Source organism: Phacochoerus africanus, chromosome 9 (assembly GCF_016906955.1).
Source record: "Phacochoerus africanus isolate WHEZ1 chromosome 9, ROS_Pafr_v1, whole genome shotgun sequence".
NCBI classification, from domain to species: domain Eukaryota; kingdom Metazoa; phylum Chordata; class Mammalia; order Artiodactyla; family Suidae; genus Phacochoerus; species Phacochoerus africanus.
The window spans coordinates 71,297,852-71,316,966 of NC_062552.1; positions in this window are offsets into that span (position 1 = coordinate 71,297,852).

A 19,115-nucleotide genomic window follows, 5' to 3' on the forward strand; every position below is an offset into this window, starting at 1 on the left:
AGTGTTAGTTTGCAATGAGCAGGGATTCTGTCCCAATAACTCACTGATAGCTTCATCTAATATAAGTATATTAAGTTGAGAGAAGTCATTTGAAGGGAGTCTCTAATAGAGCAGGTGGAAGTTCTGATTAATATAGCAGCTCTGCTTAAGAAAGGAAATGTGGAGCCTATGGAAATTCAGTAATCCTATAGAGAAACATTGAGATGGTATTCCTCTGAAAGAGTATCTCAAGAGATCATAATGCATAATAGATACTGCATTCTTCCAAAATACAGCTAAGCTTTATGTGTAACACAAATAACATTTACATTTTTATAGTGAGGACTGAGACAAGAAGAATGTTTTTCTAATTTGTCGTGTATTTAATGTCATAAAACTATAATACATCAGGTCAGCAGATAGCCATTAGAAACTAGTCTCTTCTTACTATAAACATAGTCAAGACCCATGTAGGTGGTTTAATCTTATTAGCTCAAATTCCAGAATCAAGTTGGGCACTGTAAAAGATGAGAAAATATAAAAGAAATGGTAGAGAAACTGAGGAGACATAATTTTGAAAGTAAAAGTAGTGAACATATTTTAATATGCAGAATAATTTGGTTAAATCAGTCAATCGTTAAAAGCATAGAAGCGTGGAACAAAAAGAACTAATCACCAGTCCTTTATTCACCTTAAAACTATCACACAATAAACCTATATATGAAAATACATATATATTACATAAATACATATATAAAGTCAAGAAATAGCATAAGTAGCAACACTTAACAAAATTTTACCATATGTAAAAGGAAACCTTTCAAATCTAGGGACAAGAGAAGAATTTGGGGAATTAGTAAGATACTTGTGAAGAGAGTGGATTCTTGGGTCATACCTCTTGATTTTAATTTGAGCTATGTTTAATAGCTCTATTACCCTGAGCAAACCAATTAGCTGTTCTTCAGCTTCCTTAACACCTACCTTCTTGGGTTATGAGAATTAACAGAGGTAATCAATGTAAAGCATTTGAAGAGTGTCTGATTCAGAGTAAACCACAATAAGTGCTAGTTGTTATAATTCAGTAAGTGGCTAACCTTAAAAAATAAGTTAGTTCCCCATCATATGTTATATGAAAAATAAAACCAGATAGATTGAATAGTTAAATGTTAAAAGACCTATAAAATAGAAAATATACCCGAATACTATAGTAGTCTTGTATGGAAAGCAGGAAATACAAAGCCATAGATATGTGGAAGATTGCTGAAATTTTAATCTTCTGATGGAAAATAATGTTTATAAACATCAAAGACACATAGCAAAACAGAAAAATATTTACAGTGTGTAAAATAAAGGGTTATCATAATTTATAGAAAGATCATTCCCACCATCAATTTTTCTAAAAGGTAATATTATATCAAGCAGATAATGAACACAGACAGATGGTATATATTGTAACTTTACTGCTCTTTCTAGCCTCAGAGGCTTTTCAATCTTTATCTCAGGTAACTTTTTTTCCACATGAAGAAAACAGAATAAGTGTTATACCAGCCTTTTCTGATCAATCTAAATTATGTCTCCCTGAATTTCTTTCTCATGGCATTTTTTTCTGTCATAACTTTTGTTGTTCTTTATCACATGTTTATGCATGTTTATTTTTCCCCTTCTCCCTCAATAGACAGAAACTCATGGGGCAGGTTGTAATTTGTCACTCTACGGAGAGCCCCTAGCATATACCAGGCATTTCAAGTTATGGAAGTCAGTATTATAATGGGTCTTGTATACCATGTTAAGACAGTTAGCCTCTATAGCTAAAATAAACATAGAATAATTTTAAGTATAATAAATCTTCCTTGTGCTTCAGTAAAGACTGAGTAAAGAATGAACTGGAAGGGAACATGCCTGGAGGGAGACCAGGTGGTTGTTTAGAAGAGAAATTGCAACAATCCAAGAAAGCACGAAGCTCTAAAGTGAGGAAGTTTAATGGAAATGGAACAGGAAAGATTCCAAAGATATTTAAAATTAGACTATTTTAACTGAAGCAAAGTGTATATATATATGGAAGTCTTGAAGTCTAACATCATCTCAAGGAAGAAGTTTGAGGATTCAACCTCATCTCAAGGAAGAGATTTGGGGATTCTGATGAGTATTGTCAAGTTAACTTCTTTTATCATTATTGCCATCATCACCATCATCAGCACCATCATGCCTGCAGCCAATGATAATGGCATCCACAGCAACAGCATCGACATTTTTTGAGCAATTACTCTGTATAAGGCTCTGCAGTGTGTGTTTGAGTACATAGAAATCTGACTAGGTCCCGGATATCAGAGAAGTAGAATAAATGCATTAAAATACACTAGCTATGTAGAGTAGCATGGGATAAAGTGAGTTATAAGAAAGTAATTGCTAATGAACTTACAATAAAAGAGATTTGACTATAATTGAAAGTCTTTGACAGGAGCTACATGGAGGAGATTGGACTTAAGTAGACATTTGAGGAATACATAAGTTAAATATAGAGGAAGGGCAACTCCTCAGTCAGGAGCATGGCAAGAGCAAAGGTGGAGGTGGAGTTCCCGTATCTCTTTTAAGGACAAGTGGACAAGAGACTGGATATAGTTCCCTGTGCTATATGGTATGACCTCATTGCTTATCTATGCTAAATGTGATAGTTTGTATCTACAAACCCCCAACTCCCCATCCATACCACTTCTTCCTCCCTTCCCCTTGGCAACTGCAAGTCTGTTCTCTATATCTGTGAGTCTGTTAAAGCTTAATCAGATTTAGGTTTGATTTTTTATTTCACCAATACATTATTTTTTTTTTCTACTGTACAGCATGGTGACCCAGTTACCAAATGCTGGAGGAGGTGTGGAGAAAAGGTTTGATTTTTTGGCAAGAATTGTTTATAGTTTGTGCTGTGTAGAATCAGAGGGAACATAGTATTAGTCTCTTTTTTTGTGTGTTACATCAATTATTAAAAATGATTTTAGGAGTTCCCATCGTGGCTCAGTGGTTAACGAATCTGACTATGAACCATGAGGTTGTGGGCTCGTTCCCTGGCCTTGCTCAGTGGGTTAAGGATCTGCCATTGCTGTGAGCTGTGGTATAGGTTGCAGACGTGGCTTGGATCCCACATTGCTGTGGCTCTGGTGTAGGTGGTGGCTACAGCTCCGATTAGACCCCTAGCCTGGGAATCTCCATATGCCACGGGAGCAGCCCTAGAAATGGCAAAAAGACAAAAAAAATTATTTTAATTCATTCAATTAATAAATTAAAATGATATACTACTATAAATAGAAACTTCCCATAAATAATATGATTCCCTTGACCTATAATTTGTTTAGGAAATGCAGGATAAATATCTATTGCCCTTTATGTACCAGTTCTCAAAAAAAATGCTTTGGTTCTCTATTCTTCTCCAAAGTTCCCAATGATTTTCTTTCTTTTAAAAGTAAAGCATTATTATGAACTCATGCATTGATATGTTAAATGTATTTCAATCTATTGCAATTATCCTTACTGATGTTCACACTATCCTATCTTTGCCTAACAGAAAACCTATTTAAATTGATTTCTGAAACTTATTGACACATGCTAGTAACCTTTGAGAGCCTTCTAACTTTCTTATATGACAAGATGTTCCAGGATCATCTTTTAAATTTTCTACCCAGCACTTGGCATCAGCAATTATCCAAGGATACTTCATTATTTGTATTGTGAAATGGTTATTTAAAGACTACAAATGAATTCTTGATTAGCTCATTGCTATAGAGTTAGTCATTGTTTTCCCAAATATTACAATGCCAAGAAATGTGTACTTTTTAAAGATAAAAATTATTGTGGGTTCAATTATATTTATTATGAGTTCTAATTCAAATTCAGGAGTATATTTTTTCTACCTAAACTTACTCATCTTCCCTGTTTCTCTTATTCCAGCAATTCTTGTTTTTAATGATAGTCATATAAATCCTTATTTGTTTTTTTTCTCACTACAAAGACAGTAGTCTCATGGTAGCAATACAGTACAATACTGTACTGTACAATACCAGTACAATACCAGACAAACCCTCAAACTGTATTTTTAGTTATTTTTGCAAGTTTCTTTTTTTTGGACCTCAGAATATATCCAGCTAAGAATATTGAGTTAAATTATTATGTTTTAAAGTCATTGTAAACATTTCTTCATTTTGTGTTATGTTACTTGTCTTTTCATGCATGGATTCAATACTGCTTAATTACAGAAGCTTTTGTAATGTGTGCCAGTTACTTCTAGGATAGATTCTTATTCTTCTCTTTTCCAGAGTTATCTTTATTTCAAGGTTATTACTACTTTTTTCCCCAACTTAATTCTGTTTAACTTTAGGTAAAAACAACTAATGATATTTTTATTGTGTTGACATAGTTATGCTGTTAAGTCTTCCTAAGACTGTGATATGTCTTTTTATTTGTTCACTCCTACTTTTGTGTCTTTCAGGATTGTTTTGGGGCTCCTGCATAAGAGAAATATTAAAGAGGTGAAATGGTAGCACTGCAATATGAGGGGAGAAATAGAGAAAAAATGATTTCAAGCCTCTTATGGGAGAATGATTTGTTTGTTTGACAGAAATGAGATTACTCTAAGAGATTAACCTAGGAAGTAATGGTGAGTTTTTATTTTAGAACAAGACCTGAGTTCTGTCTGTGCTTCAGTGGCAACTAAATATATAAACCAAATTTATACAGAAGAATGTTTTTGGAATAAATTAAGAATAATCCATGAGAGAGTAAATCATGAGCTACTTCTTCACTGTGCATAGTCACATGATATGAAAAAAAAAATTGCTTTGAGAGCTTGTGTAGTTTCATGAAAGCTGAGGAGGTTTTCCTCTCCTGTCTTTTCACATGCTTCTCACTTCATAACATTCCCCTTGCTGTGGTCCTATGCCTACTGCCACCACCTCATTCTGCATTGAATAGCCAAATCATGCTGGAGGTCTCCAGATAGCTCCCATGTCAGAAATCAGGGTCCTGTTCCAGATCCTTCCCTCCCACTCCTATCTCCCTCTGACTACTGTCTACTAAATCTTCTTCAGCCCACCCCTAGAGAAGCATAGCTGAACAAGGAGCTTGAATCTATCTCTTTAAAAGCTCCTGAGAAAATCTCACTCATCTATGCTATTGCCTATGCCATTGCTTTATTGAGAACATCATTTTCTCACCAATTGTATTGGGATCAGATGCTCAGAGGCTCAGTACTCATCTTGCTTCCTTTCCTCTTGTTTCCTTTCTTATACAACTATATGTGGCAACATTTACCCTATTTATAATATCTTCAAGTCACCTTCTATATTGATAATTCAGCTGTCCTTAAAAATACAAATCAAATACTCCTATGACCTCCATTACCTAAAGCATGGTCCCAATTGATATTCTACAAAATGCCCAAGAGTCCCATGACAAATGCTTTAGCTAATCTTCTTAAGAGAGTCACAGGGTAAACTGGCTGTAAAGAGCTCCTTCTAGTAGACAGACCTATTCAAATGTTATCAACCTAATAGGCCTGGATTTTTGTGATTATTGATATATTGATTGATTATTGATATATACATATATACAATTTTTTGGTCAATCAATTGTCCTGAAAACATACTTTAAAATATACTGATGCATTAAGAATTAAATGCATACAACTTATCATGAATCTTACTATTGCTGAGGCATCATCTTCCATAGGACCTTCTTATTCCTAATGTTCTAACAAGGACTGGAGGGCACAGTTCACATTCCTGTACTCTGTAGACAATGACCCCAAATTTACCATACTGATTCATCTCAGTTATGAAGTACCATTTTTTTGAGCTGAGCAAACTCCCATCATTAACCTCGTAAGTTCTCACTCATCTCTGAGACTGTTTTGATGTTACCTCCTCAGTGCCAGTTTGAACATCATCTACATACAGATGATTCAGAAGAGAGATCATGAACCAAATAAATATGCTAAGGGAAATGAAAGCCAAGAACATACCTTCAGCAATGCCGGTATTTAGGCCCAACCTCCTGTTCTTTAGGAAGAGGCTCCATGAAGGACAACAAAAAGATTTTTAGTTATATGAGGCCGATTAAAGTGAAAAAAAAGTATTAATAAAGGCTCAAATATTATGAAGCCATAAAAAGGAGGAGGAGGAAGACTGAAAAGATGCACTTGAGTTTTGTTGATGATTGTAATGAAGCAGTATCAGGAGAGAGTTATTGAATATTGCTGGATAACTACACACCCCTTTATTCTCCAGCCCAAAAAAACTACAGAATACTCAGAGGACTTGAAACTACACACACATACATGTTCATATAAAGAAAACCAAAGGGAATAGATTGACAGCTTGAGATGACGTTTAAGAAGATAACAGGATCCTGAAGGTACAGGAAACTGTTAGAAAAAGGGACTTTTTTCATATCTTTCTTTGGAGGAGAAGGGGATCCTGATAAAAGAAGAAACTTTTGCCAACAATTCTATGGATTTTGCATGTAGGTGATTATATTATAGTAACAAATTTCCCACATCCACATGTTGAAAAGAATTGAAAAGATTTTGCTAGGCTGAAGGAAGGAAACAGAAGAAAGGAGTACTTGCAAAGGCAATAGAGGAGAGAATTAATGGGGTAGAGTACCAGAAGAGAGTATATTGTGTGTAGGTGTTTGTGTGTGTGTGTGCGCGTGCATATGTGTGCTGCACTGGAAGAAAAGGCGAGAGATCAGGGTAATATTTTGGTTTACATTCAGTATTTTGAGCAATAACTCGGTTTATAGATTATTAAAGTTTGATTATCTCAGGATGTCTCCCATGGACTAATCAAGAATGTTGCTTTATTTTGACTATAACATTTTATAGATCCAATTTATCTTATATTTCTACAAATTTTTAAAAAAACTCTCACTTTGTAGCTTTGTAAACATTCACAGAGAAAACTTTCTTAGGATTATATATGGCAAAGAAAATGTTTCCTCTATCTTATGTATAAAAAACCTTTTTAATACTTTCCCTAAATGTAGAACTGGTCATGTAAGCCTTTGGCCACTGGTTATTGCACTATACTGGCAACACGGATACATTTTAGAGTGAAGACTACTTAAGGAGTACGTGGGGAATATTGAGCAAAATTAATCTATTTCTGTACTGTTTTCATAATTTACTGTTATGAAGTCAGGCCTCAAGGAACAAGGATCACATATCCTTTTACATCTTGGAACAATCACAGTAGTATATAATCAGGATAAAAATTTTATGTGCAAAAATTTAAAGTAAGGAGTAGGATTGCTTTTTGATCTATGAGATGAAGGTGGAATAGAAATAATAGGAAGCCTCCTCCATACATGGTCATTAAAGTATTCAAAAGTTTTATCCTGCCTGAAATATTCCTTACATATGATTTCTATTTCTTAACTTCAAACTATGCCCAGGATGAATCTTTTGTTCTCAGTACTGCCAAAATTTCCACCTTCCAGCAATGACCTCAGTTTAGCACCTGCTCATAAGATGTGTTTGCACATCATTGGTACGCTACAGTGACATATATGTTCCTATCAAGGAGATTGTCATAGAATTCAGGAGATGTTAACATTTTTCCATCTGTGTGTGTGAAAGTGACGTTTCCTGTTAATTTTGTTCTCTTGCTGAACTCTTCAAGCAAAAGCCTTCTGTGGGAGGCAGAATGATGTCATTATAATCATAGCATAAATTTTTCAACCTTTAGAATGAGACATATTGTGGCATATATTTCACTACTTTTAAAAGCAGTAAAATAAAAACTTGGAGGATGATGATATCAATTTTATATTTTTCAAGTGTGGGGGTTTCCAGAGCCTTGAGAATGACTAAAGGGCTAAAATTTCCTCTGGCACATGATTTCCTCTGTTGCCCTAGGAGAGGCAAGCCCATCTATGGATGTTCTCATTTATGAAACCAACAGAGACTTAGTCTATTTAATTTCAGACGCATTGAGACTTTACAGGCAAAATTGTCTAGCACTAGTGACTTAAAAATAAAGAGATCAAATATCCAATTTCAGCTCTGACATGTGAAAGCTTGGAAGTTGTCATTCCCATTTTTTACAACCAGAAAAATGCTGAACAAACTGAAAATCAGTAACTTTTCTTGGACTTATCATAGAACTACTGTTGAACAGCAAGCTGCCACCCTGAAATTCGGAGAAAGAGGCCAATGTGGAGTCGCAGTCTCCATCTCCATTCCTTAAGAAGCCACTGGGATCATAAACTCCAGGAAACAAATAATAATTCTGATGAATTATTAGAGTCTGAATGTGGACTAGCATGAGAGGGAAAGATTTCTGAGGCTGGGCTTTTCTTGGGCCTTACTTCGAAGAACCATCCAGGTTCTTATCTTGAAGAGCCAAGAAAGATCCCCTTCTGGCTCTCACTTGGGAGAAGGAAAGTAACCATTGTGAAATACTCCAACAATGTTCTCATAATGAAGGAGTGCTCTTCAGCACAAAGACTTTATCAAGGGAATTTTCTTCACTCCACCTGCTGGTGGCTTTCTTGCAACATCCAAGGGGAAAAAAAAATCTAAGAACTATAACTTTTGAAGGTTATAGCCCAGGTGCAAAGCCCACTAAAAGAGACTTAATCATAATAGTGTAGAATGCTTCTCCATTCCCTTCCATCACATCAATAGCAATCCAGTGCATGATAGCTCAAAGAGCTGAAAAACAGACTTTATCCAAGGACTCTTGCCTTAGGGAAGCCAAAGGCCAACAAGGAAGACAAAAACAAGGACAGTAAAGGAGCTGAAGCTTTTGGCACTTAGAATTGCAGCAAACATTCAATAGCCCTAGTCCTAGATACACTGAAATAAAACCTTACACTAAAGGCCTTTTTACCTTTAAGAGTAAAAGATACTTTTTCAGTTTCTGTCACATGATACATCACGTCTGGCCTTCAACAACAAATTACAAGGCATGCTAAAATTTTGGTAAGAAAAAACAAGGTCTGAAGACAAAGCAAGCATCGGACCAGACTCAGATATGACACAAATGTTGGAATTATGAGTCAGGAAAATATGAATATGTTTAAGGTGCTAATGGAAAATTAGAAAGCATGCAAGAATATAAGGGTAAAGTAAACTCTATGAAAATATCAAAAGAAAATGCTAGAAATAAAAACCGCTGTAATAAAAATTAAAAAATGCTTTTAAAGGGCTTATCAATAAGCTTGGCACAGCTGAGAAAACAATGAATTGAACTTGAAGATTAACTTTCTGAAAAGAAATGCAAAGAAAATAAGAATGAAAAAGAATTAAAAAAAAAATAACAACATCCGTTAAGTGTGTTACAATTACAAAAATTGTAACCCACAGGCATTTGGAGTACCAGAAGAAGAAAGAGAAGGAGCAAAAGAAATATTGGAAATAATAGTGGTGAGACCTTTTCAACATTAGTGATAGACACCAAACCACAGACTAAAAAGCTCAGAAAATAAAAGCAGAATAAATACCCCCAAAATCTAGGCATGTCATATTCAAACTGTACAAAACCAAAGGCAAAGATAAAATGATGAAATCAGTGAGAATTAAACACATCTGACTTTATTAGAAGAAAAAGGTTAAGAATTACAGCAGATATTCCTTCTAAAACATTGACAAGAATTCAAGAAGAGAATTGACATGCTAAAAGAGGAATGACAATGGAGTCATACAAAATGTTGAATTAAAACCATAGAAAACAGGAGTTCCCATCATGGCTCAGTGGTTAGCAAATCCAACTAGGAACCATGAGGTTGCAGGTTCGATCTCTGACCTTGCTCAGTGGGTTAAGGATCTGGCTTTGCTGAGAGCTGTGGTGTAGGTCACAGATGCGGTTTGGATCCCTTGTTGCTGTGGCTCTGGTGTAGGTGGGTGGCTACAGCTCCGATTAGATTCCTAGCCTGGGAACCTCCATATGCTGCCACAGGAGCAGCCCCAGAAAAGGCAAAAAGACAAAAAACAGAAAACAAAAAAAACCCAACAACAAAAACAAAACAAACTATAGGAAACATAATAAGGGACAAAGAAAAAATGCAATGAATAGAAAACAGAACCAGTGGTTATTAATTCAGGTATATCAAAATACATTTTAAATGTGAATGGCCTAACTATACAAATTAAAAGACAGATTTCTGGTTTTTAGAAAAATACAGAAATATATAATGTCTATAGAAGAAATATACTTCAAGTATAAAGAGTCAGCCTACAAGTAAAGGAACTGAAAGAGAAATATGTTAATGCTAATCACAAGAAAACAGTGGTGGCTATATAGCTGACTTTAGAACAAGGAAAATTATTAGGAATTTAAGACATGATTCTCTACTGATAAAGGGTCAATTCTCCAAGTAGATATACCAATTCTTTATGTATATCAATAAAAACAGCAAAATATGTGAGAGATAAAACTAATAAAGCTTTCAAGAGAAATAGGCAAATTCATTATTTTTATCTTTTTGGGGCTGTGCCTGTGGCATATGGAAGTTCCCAGGCCAGGGATCAAATCAGAGCTGCAGTGGCCAGCTTATGCCACAGTAACACCAGGTCTGAGCCATGTCTGAGACCTATGCCACAGCTCATGGCAATACCAGAACTCTAACCCACTGAGCAAGGCCAGGGCTGGATACTACATCCTCATGGATACTAGTTGGGTTCTTAATCTTCTGAGCCACAGTGGGAACTCTGACAAATTCATTATTATGGTTGGAGTTTTATCACCTTTCTGTCAGTAATGGATAGATCAAGGAAGCAGAAAATCAATAAGGATATAGTTGAACTGAACAGCATTATGAATCAATCTGAACTAATTAACATTTTTAGAATAGTCTGTCCAACACCAATGGAATAAAATTTATTCTTAGGATTTCCTGGAACATTCTTAATGACAGACTATATGTTGGGTCATAACACCTTAACAAATTTACAAGAAAATAAATCATACAGGGTATGTTCTCAGACCACAATGGGATTAAACTAGAAATTAGTAACACATATATAGCTAGAAAAACTCCCAAATATTTGGAGACTAAACAATACACATTTTTAAATATCCTATGGGACAAAGAAGAAATCTCAGGAGAAATTAAAAATATTTTGAACTAAATAAAATTGAAAATACATGCAGAACAGACTTGTGGTTTCAAAGGAGAGGGGGAAGGGAATGGAATGGACTGGAAGTTCAAGATTAATAGATACAAACTATTACATTTAGAATGAATAGATAATAATGTCCTACTATATAGCACAGGAACTATATCCAATCTCCTGGGATAAACCATGATGGAAAATATTAAAAAAGAATATATATATTCATATATATGAGTCTCTTTGCTGTATAGCAGAAATTGGCACAGCATTGTAAATCAACTATACTTTAATAAAAAGTAATAAAACATGAAAAACAATTTAAAAATTAAAATGAAAATTCAACCTCAAAAATTTTGGAATTCAGCAAAACCAGTGCTTAGGGAAATTTATAGTATTAAGTGCAACAATTAGAAAACAAGAAAGATCTGTAATTGTAATCTAAGTTCTCACATTGGAAAACTAAAGAAAAAGGACCAATGGAGACTAAATCAAGTAAGAAAAAAGAAGTAATAAAATTTAGAGCAGAAATCAATAAAACTAAAATCAGAAAAATATAGAAAATCAATGAAACCAAAATTTAGTTCTTTGAAATGATCAATAAAATTGATAAACCTGTAGGAAAATTAACCAAGAAAAAAAAGAGAATAAACAAATTCCTAGTAAAGAGTGATCATCGCTATTAGCCCAAGGCCATTGTAGAATAATAAAAATAGTAACAACTTTCTGCACCAAAATTGATACCTTGTAAAAAAAAAAATAGACCAACTCCTTGAAAGATACAAACTACCAAAACTCACACAAGGAGAATATCTAATTTGAATAGCCTATTATTTATTAATGAAGTTGAATGGATAATTAACTTTCAAAAAAGAAAGCTTTGGCCCAAATGGTTTCACTGGTAAATTATACCAAATATTTATTAAGAAGAAATTATACCAATTCTCCACAGTCCCTTCCATAATACAGAAGAAACATTACCTAACTCATTCTATGAGGTCAGCATTACCCAAATACCAAAACCAGGCAAAGACAAAGAAGGAAAATTGTAGGTCAATATTTCTTATGATTAATTGTGGATTGTGGGGGCCACTTTCTTCCTGATGGAGTAAGAATTTACAAATAATCAAAGGAAGGAGAGTAAAATCATCAGTAAAGCAATTGATGAGAGTTGGAGACATTAGTAACTTATGTTTAGCTTAGTAGTTATGCAGATGGTTACATATAGATATTTGTACATACATGGGTTAATATGCACAGAAATATCTCTCAGTAGAGAAGGCTAAAAGAAATAGCACTATGTTAGCAAAGAGTATAACTAGTGCCCAGATCTTGATTTCTAATACTACTTCCCAGTAAAAGAACCACACATATCTGGAATCTAATATAGGCACAAATGAACATTTCCACAGAAAAGAAACTCATGGACTTGGAGAAAAGACTTGTGGTTGCTAAGGGGCGGGGAGGGAGTGGGATGGACTGGGAGCTTGAGGTTAATAGATGCAAACTATTGCATCTGGAGTGGATAAGCAAGGAGATCCTGCTGTATAGCACAAGGAGCTATATTTAGTCACATATGATGGAACATGAAGGAAGATAATGTGAGAAAAAAAGGTATATATATGTGTGTGTGTGTGTGTGTGTGTGTGTGTGTAACTGGGTCACTTTGCTGTAGAATAGAAATTGACAGAACACTGTAAACCAACTATAATGGAAAAAATAAAAATCATTAAAAAACCCTGCAGAGAAAAATGACTGATTCTAGATTTGGGGCAGGAAATATACAAGATGGGCCTGGATCATCTTATAACACCAAAAAGTAGGGAAATGCCACACACACACTAATGGGTATATGTTAAAAGAGACATAAGAGCCAAATGAATGAATTCTCAATAACTACAGTCAAGCAGAGAAATAAAGTAGTATTGGAATTTAACGAGTATAAAATAAATATCCATACTGATATAATTAAATGATTTATTAAATGAGGGAGAGGATATGAAGTTCTCTTATAGAAGAATTCCAAATAGTTGAAGAATTCCAAATAATTTGTGTATTTTATCCTTTATCTTTGAAAAAATGGAACATAATTCCCCAATTTTTACATGACAGCTGTGCATAGCAACTTCTTTTCAAAAAGGACAGTGTGGAATGGGGTAAAAACAGTTATTTTACAGTGGAGGAGCCCAAGTAACACTACCTCAGCCACATAGTAAAGGTCAACATCAACAAAGATAAGTCAGGATGATAGTGTGTGTACCATTGATACAATACGAGGATAATGAAACTTCACTTCTATGGTGTTCTTGAAAGCACATAACCCCAGTCTACTCATGAGAAATACATCGGACAAATCCCAATAGAGGGGTTGTTTACAAAACACTTAATCAGTACTGCTCAAAACTGTCAAGATTGTCAAAAACAAGGCAACGGTACTAACTGTTGAAGTGAAGAGTAGCCTAAGGGAACCTGACAACCAAATGCAACGTGGTACATTCAGTTCTACCATTTTGGATGGGATTCTGCAACAACAAAACAAGCAGACTTTGGGTAAAAACTCAAGAAATCTGAATAAAGTATAGACTCAGTTAAAAGTAATGTATCAATATTGGTTCATTGTAACAAATGTAGTATAGAAATGTAAGATATTGATCTTCTGGGCAGAGCCTCCTTGCCTCTCCGCTTCCATCTCTCACAAGCATCTTGTCTTCATAAATCTATTTCTTGCCCATCACACACACAAAAAAGCTAATATAAGATGTTAATAATAGGGGGAACTGGGTATAGAGTTTATGGGAAATCACTGTATTTTTTTCTCTGAAAATGTTCTAAAAATAAAAAATGCTACTTAATTCACATGAAATTGAAAAAAAGAGCTCCCAATTAATGCTGATAAAAATAAGAAATCCGAGTTCCCGTCGTGGTGCAGTGGTTAATGAATCCGACTAGAAACCATGAGGTTGCGGGTTCGATCCCTGGCCTTGCTCAGTGGGTTAACAATCCGGCATTGCAGTGAACTGTGGTGTAGGTTGCAGACGTGGCTTGGATCCTGCGTTGCTGTGGCTCTGGCATAGGCTGGTGGCTACAGCTCCAATTAGACCCCTAGCCTGGGAACCTCCATATGCTGTGGGAGCGGCCCAAGAAATGCCAAAAAGACCAAAAAAAAAAAGACAAAAAAAAAGAAATCATTCATGCTGATGACTGTAGATAGGTTTGATGATGATGGTTTTAGAATTAGTAGTCAACATAGAGGTACAAAAAGCTTCCACATGTGTACACTGTATATTAAGATAAATGAGAAGGTACCTATCTTTAAATTTACAGTGCAGTTTATATTTTACCTTCAGATCCTAAAATATTCTCTTTGTTTTAAATAATATTTTACCTCATTATATAATACATATTCATTATAGAAATCTGGAAAGTATCAAAAACTATAAAGAAGATGACAATACCTATAATGGTACCACCCAGTTATAACAATTTTTTTAAAGTTTTAATATTTATTCTCTAGCCATAACACTTTATTTTAGTAAAATACTTCAGATATTATGTAGAATAAGCATTTCTATTTTAATGTGATTTTATTGAAAATATTACTAAACCTCTTTCAGGTAATTCAGCTACATATTGTGTTCCAGTGTGTGGATACATTATATCATTGGGTAAATATTTTTGGGAAATTCAAATAATTTGACATATAATTATATTCATGAGATGTTGTCATATAAATTATACATATATAATGACATTTTTGACTGAATCTATTTGCCAGTTAAATAAGTTGTGAGTTTTTAAACTATCCAAACTGATTGATGTCTTAGACATAGAGTCAATTTGATTGAAAATCCTTTTTACTTGTGAGAAAATTATTCCTACAATGAATATTTACAACCTGCTATATGCCAGGCACTGTTATAGGCTCTGGGGACAAGACTGAACCAAACAGATACAGGTCTTGACTTCATAGAATATATTCTAGTGGGGGTGGCAGATAAAATGTGTATGTATATATGTGTGTGGGGGGTGATATGTGCTACTGAGAAAATGAAGGAAGTATGATAGAAAATGAGTGAGGGTGGTGAGTGCAAGAGGATAGGATTGTCTTCTGTTCTTAGGGTGCTGGGGGTTATAATTTCCAGGATCAAAGGGAGTTCTGGGCTTTTCTACAGTCACTATGGAAAGGGTGTGTCAGCACCAAAAAAGGTTGGTAGCACATATTAAGGTTGAAAATGTTGCCAAGTAGTAGTATGGAGGTCTCCTCATGAACACCCTAAATTCAGGTGCCCTTTCTTAACCACTAACCTGGGGTCCTGGTGACATGAAAGTTGTGAAAAAAGCAGTCTTACCTGTAGAGCTCCTGTGTGCCTTTGTAACTACTGCTAATGGTGGCCCAAAGTCTAGGGGAATTTAGCAAAAAGCTGAAGTGGATTTACCTCAGCCCTATGGGTGTTAAGTCTGTCCATGTGAAAGCTGAGACCTCTTCATAGTAACTGTGCAGGTAACTGCAAGAGGTCCCCAAATATCTTTATGCTTTGAAGTCTTAATGCTGGATAACTTTCTGAACCTCAGTATAATGGTCAGTAAAAGTGAGATGGTGGGGTTTCTGGCCTGGCATGTAAGGAATTTAAAAATCTATACCTTCTGTACCTAACAATGAGTAAAATGCTCAACAAACTGAAAAATAAATGACTTTTCTTATATCCATCATAGAAGTGAGGTCACAGGGCAAACCACTGCCCCTCAAATTTGAGAGAGTGACAAGTCGCAGTTTACCAGTGCAGAAACTCTGAAGCAGAAATGTCTGTGAGAGTACTTAGGGTAAGAAAACCTAAACTGTGGTAGTTGATGAATTGTTGGAGGTTCAGTCTGAAGTCTGAGAGTTAAAAACCCCAAGGGGACCTAGTCAGGTGACTTTTACCTCTCTGAGCTCTACCAGGTCCTCACAGTGACTGTCAGAGAAAAATCCTCTCATCCTTCTGGCAGTGGAGGGACAAAGGTACATCTTGTTCCCTGGCTAGGGGTCAAATCAGAGCTACAGCCTCTGGCCTATGCCACGACAACATGGGATCTGAGCCACGTCTGCAACCTACACCACAGCTCAAGGCAATGCTGGATCCTTAACCCACTGAGCAATGCCAGGGATCAAACCACATCCTCATAGATACTATTCTGGCTAGTTACTGCTGAGCCACAATGGGAACTTCCAAAAGATACAACTGAAACATGAAGCCTTCTATTCTTCTTAAAGCCTGTCCTGAGGAACACATTTTAACCAACCCTAACCTGCTGGAGTATTATCTGAGCCTAACTGACCAGGGGTGGTTGTGGGGGAAAGATGGAGGGAAAAGCCCAACACCATGGCTCAAGCTGTCCTATCCCACATGAGGAGGGTTGAGGGGAGGAAAATGGAGAAGCTGTGAAATTCACAGTCTGTGGGCACAAGCTCACGAAAAGACTGAGACTTGATCATAGGACTGCACAACGCTTCCTTTCTGTCCCCACTCTACCAATTGATTACATACATTATGAAAGCCCTATTTAACAAAGTTCCTTCTGTCTGCTACATCATGTTCACCTTTCAACAAAAAAATTACAGGGCATATTAACTAGAAAGAAAAAAAAACCAGTTTGAATAGACTGTTCAAGCATCAGAACCAGAATCAAATATGGCAGAAATCTTGCAATGCTCAGAAAAGGAATTTTTGAAACTATAATTAATATGCTAAGAGTTTTAACAGTAAAATTAAACAACATGCAAGAGCAATATATAAACAGATAAATTACTAAGAAATAATAAAAAGAGATGCTAGAGATCAAAAGCAATCTAACCCAAATATAGAATCCCTCAACGGGCTCATCAGTAGATTGAAAACGGCAGAAGAAAGAATCTGAGCTTTGGGATATGACAAAGGAAACACTGAAAAGCAAAGAGAAAACAGACTGAAAAAATAGAATGTACTAAAACAGTGGGACAACAATAAAAGGTATAATATATATGTAATGGCAATACTATTCAAAGAAATTAGAATTTCCCCAAATTAACGTCAGACGCTAAACCATAGATCCAGGAAGTCCTGAGAACAGTAAGTAGGATAAACATTAGAAACGTCTGTATCGAGGCATCATATTCAAACTCAGAAAATCAAAGATAAAAAATTTGTGCAAGAAGCTGGAGGAATCAAAACACCTCACTGATAGAGGAACAAAGATAAGAATTACATCCTACTTCTTCCCAGAAATCTTGCAAGCAGAACGAGTGAAATGAAATATTTAGTGTTTAGAGGGAAAAAAATCTCCTAACCTAGAATTGTGTACCCTGTGAAATTATCCTTCAAAAATGAGAAATACTTTTTCAGACAAAACATAAATTGAGAGAACATTAGACTTAAACTGTCTTTGTTCTTAAATGACATGATCATCCATGTAAAAATCCAAAACAGTTTAACAAACCTCCTGCAACTCAAAACCAATTTTAACAAGGCTTCAGGATTCAAGGCTAATACGCAGAAGCCCATTACTTTCCTCTGTATCAGCAATGTACAAGTAAAATTCAAAATGAAAGATACAGTATTATTTACACTAGCATCCTCAAAAATGAAATAATAACAGAGTATGTATGAGAGCTTTATGAGAATCTTAAGAAAAACTACAAAACCGATGAAGAGAATCAAGAAGCACTAAAGAGATTCTATGTTCATGTGTAAGGAGACAGTATTGCTAAGATTTCGGCTCTTCCCAAATTAAGCTAGATTCAGTGCAATATCAACCAAAATTCCAGTAACTTATTTTTTTGATTATTAACAAGCTGATTCTCAAATTTATATGGAGATTCACAAGACCCAGAACAACCAACTCGAGATTGAATGAATACAAAGTCAGAGGACCTGACACAATCTGTCTCAAGACTTACTATAAAGCTACAGAAATAGAAACTGTGTGAACTCTGCTGAATTGAACAGAGACCCCAAACAGACCCAAGTAAACACAACCATTCTTTGACTCAAGTATCAAAGGTAACACAATGGAGAAAAAAAGTGTTTTGAATAAGTGGTACTAGAACAGCTGGAAAAACAATGAATCTAGACATACCTTACATCCTTTACAAAAATTAACTCCATATGTATCACAAACCTAAGTGTAAAATGCACAATTACAAAACTTCTAGAATATAACTGAAGAGAAAACCTAGATGGCCTTGTATATGGCAATTACTTTTTGTTACAACTCAAAAAGCATGAACCATGTAAAAAAGTAACTGACTAGGAGTTCCCGTTGTGGCGCAGTGGTTAACGAATCCGACTAGGAACCATGAGGTTGCAGGTTCGGTCCCTGCCCTTGCTCAGTGGGTTAACGATCCGGCGTTGCCGTGAGCTGTGGTGTAGGTTGCAGATGCGGCTCGGATCCTCCGTTGCTGTGGCTCTGGCGTAGGCCAGTGGCTCTGGCGTAGGCCAGTGGCTACAGCTCCGATTCGACCCCTAGCCTGGGAACCTCCATATGCCGAGGGTGTGGCCCAAGAAATAGCAACAACAACAACAACAACAACAACAAAAAAGACAAAAAAAAAGTAACTGATTACTTGGACTTTATTAAAACTAAAACCTTTTACTGTGTGAAGAAAAATATCAAGAAAATGAGAAAAGGCAGAGACTGGGAGAAAATGTTTGGATGAGACATCTGATAATGGACTGTCATCCAAAATACACAAAGAACTCTTAGACACAGGAATAAAATTAACCTTATTAAAACATGAGCAAAAGACCTAAACAAACTTTGACCAAAGAAGATATCCAGAATGCAAGTAAGCATATGAACAAATGTTCAACATCATATGTCATTAGGTAATTGCAAATTAAAACAGAGAGATACCACTACACAGCTATGAGAAGGGCCAGCATCCAAAACACTGGATATACCAAAGACTAGCAAGTATATGGAACAACTAGAACTTGCGCTTATTGCTGGGGCGAATACAAAATGATATAGTACTTTATTAGACAATTTGGCAAATTCTTACTAAGCTAAACATACCTTT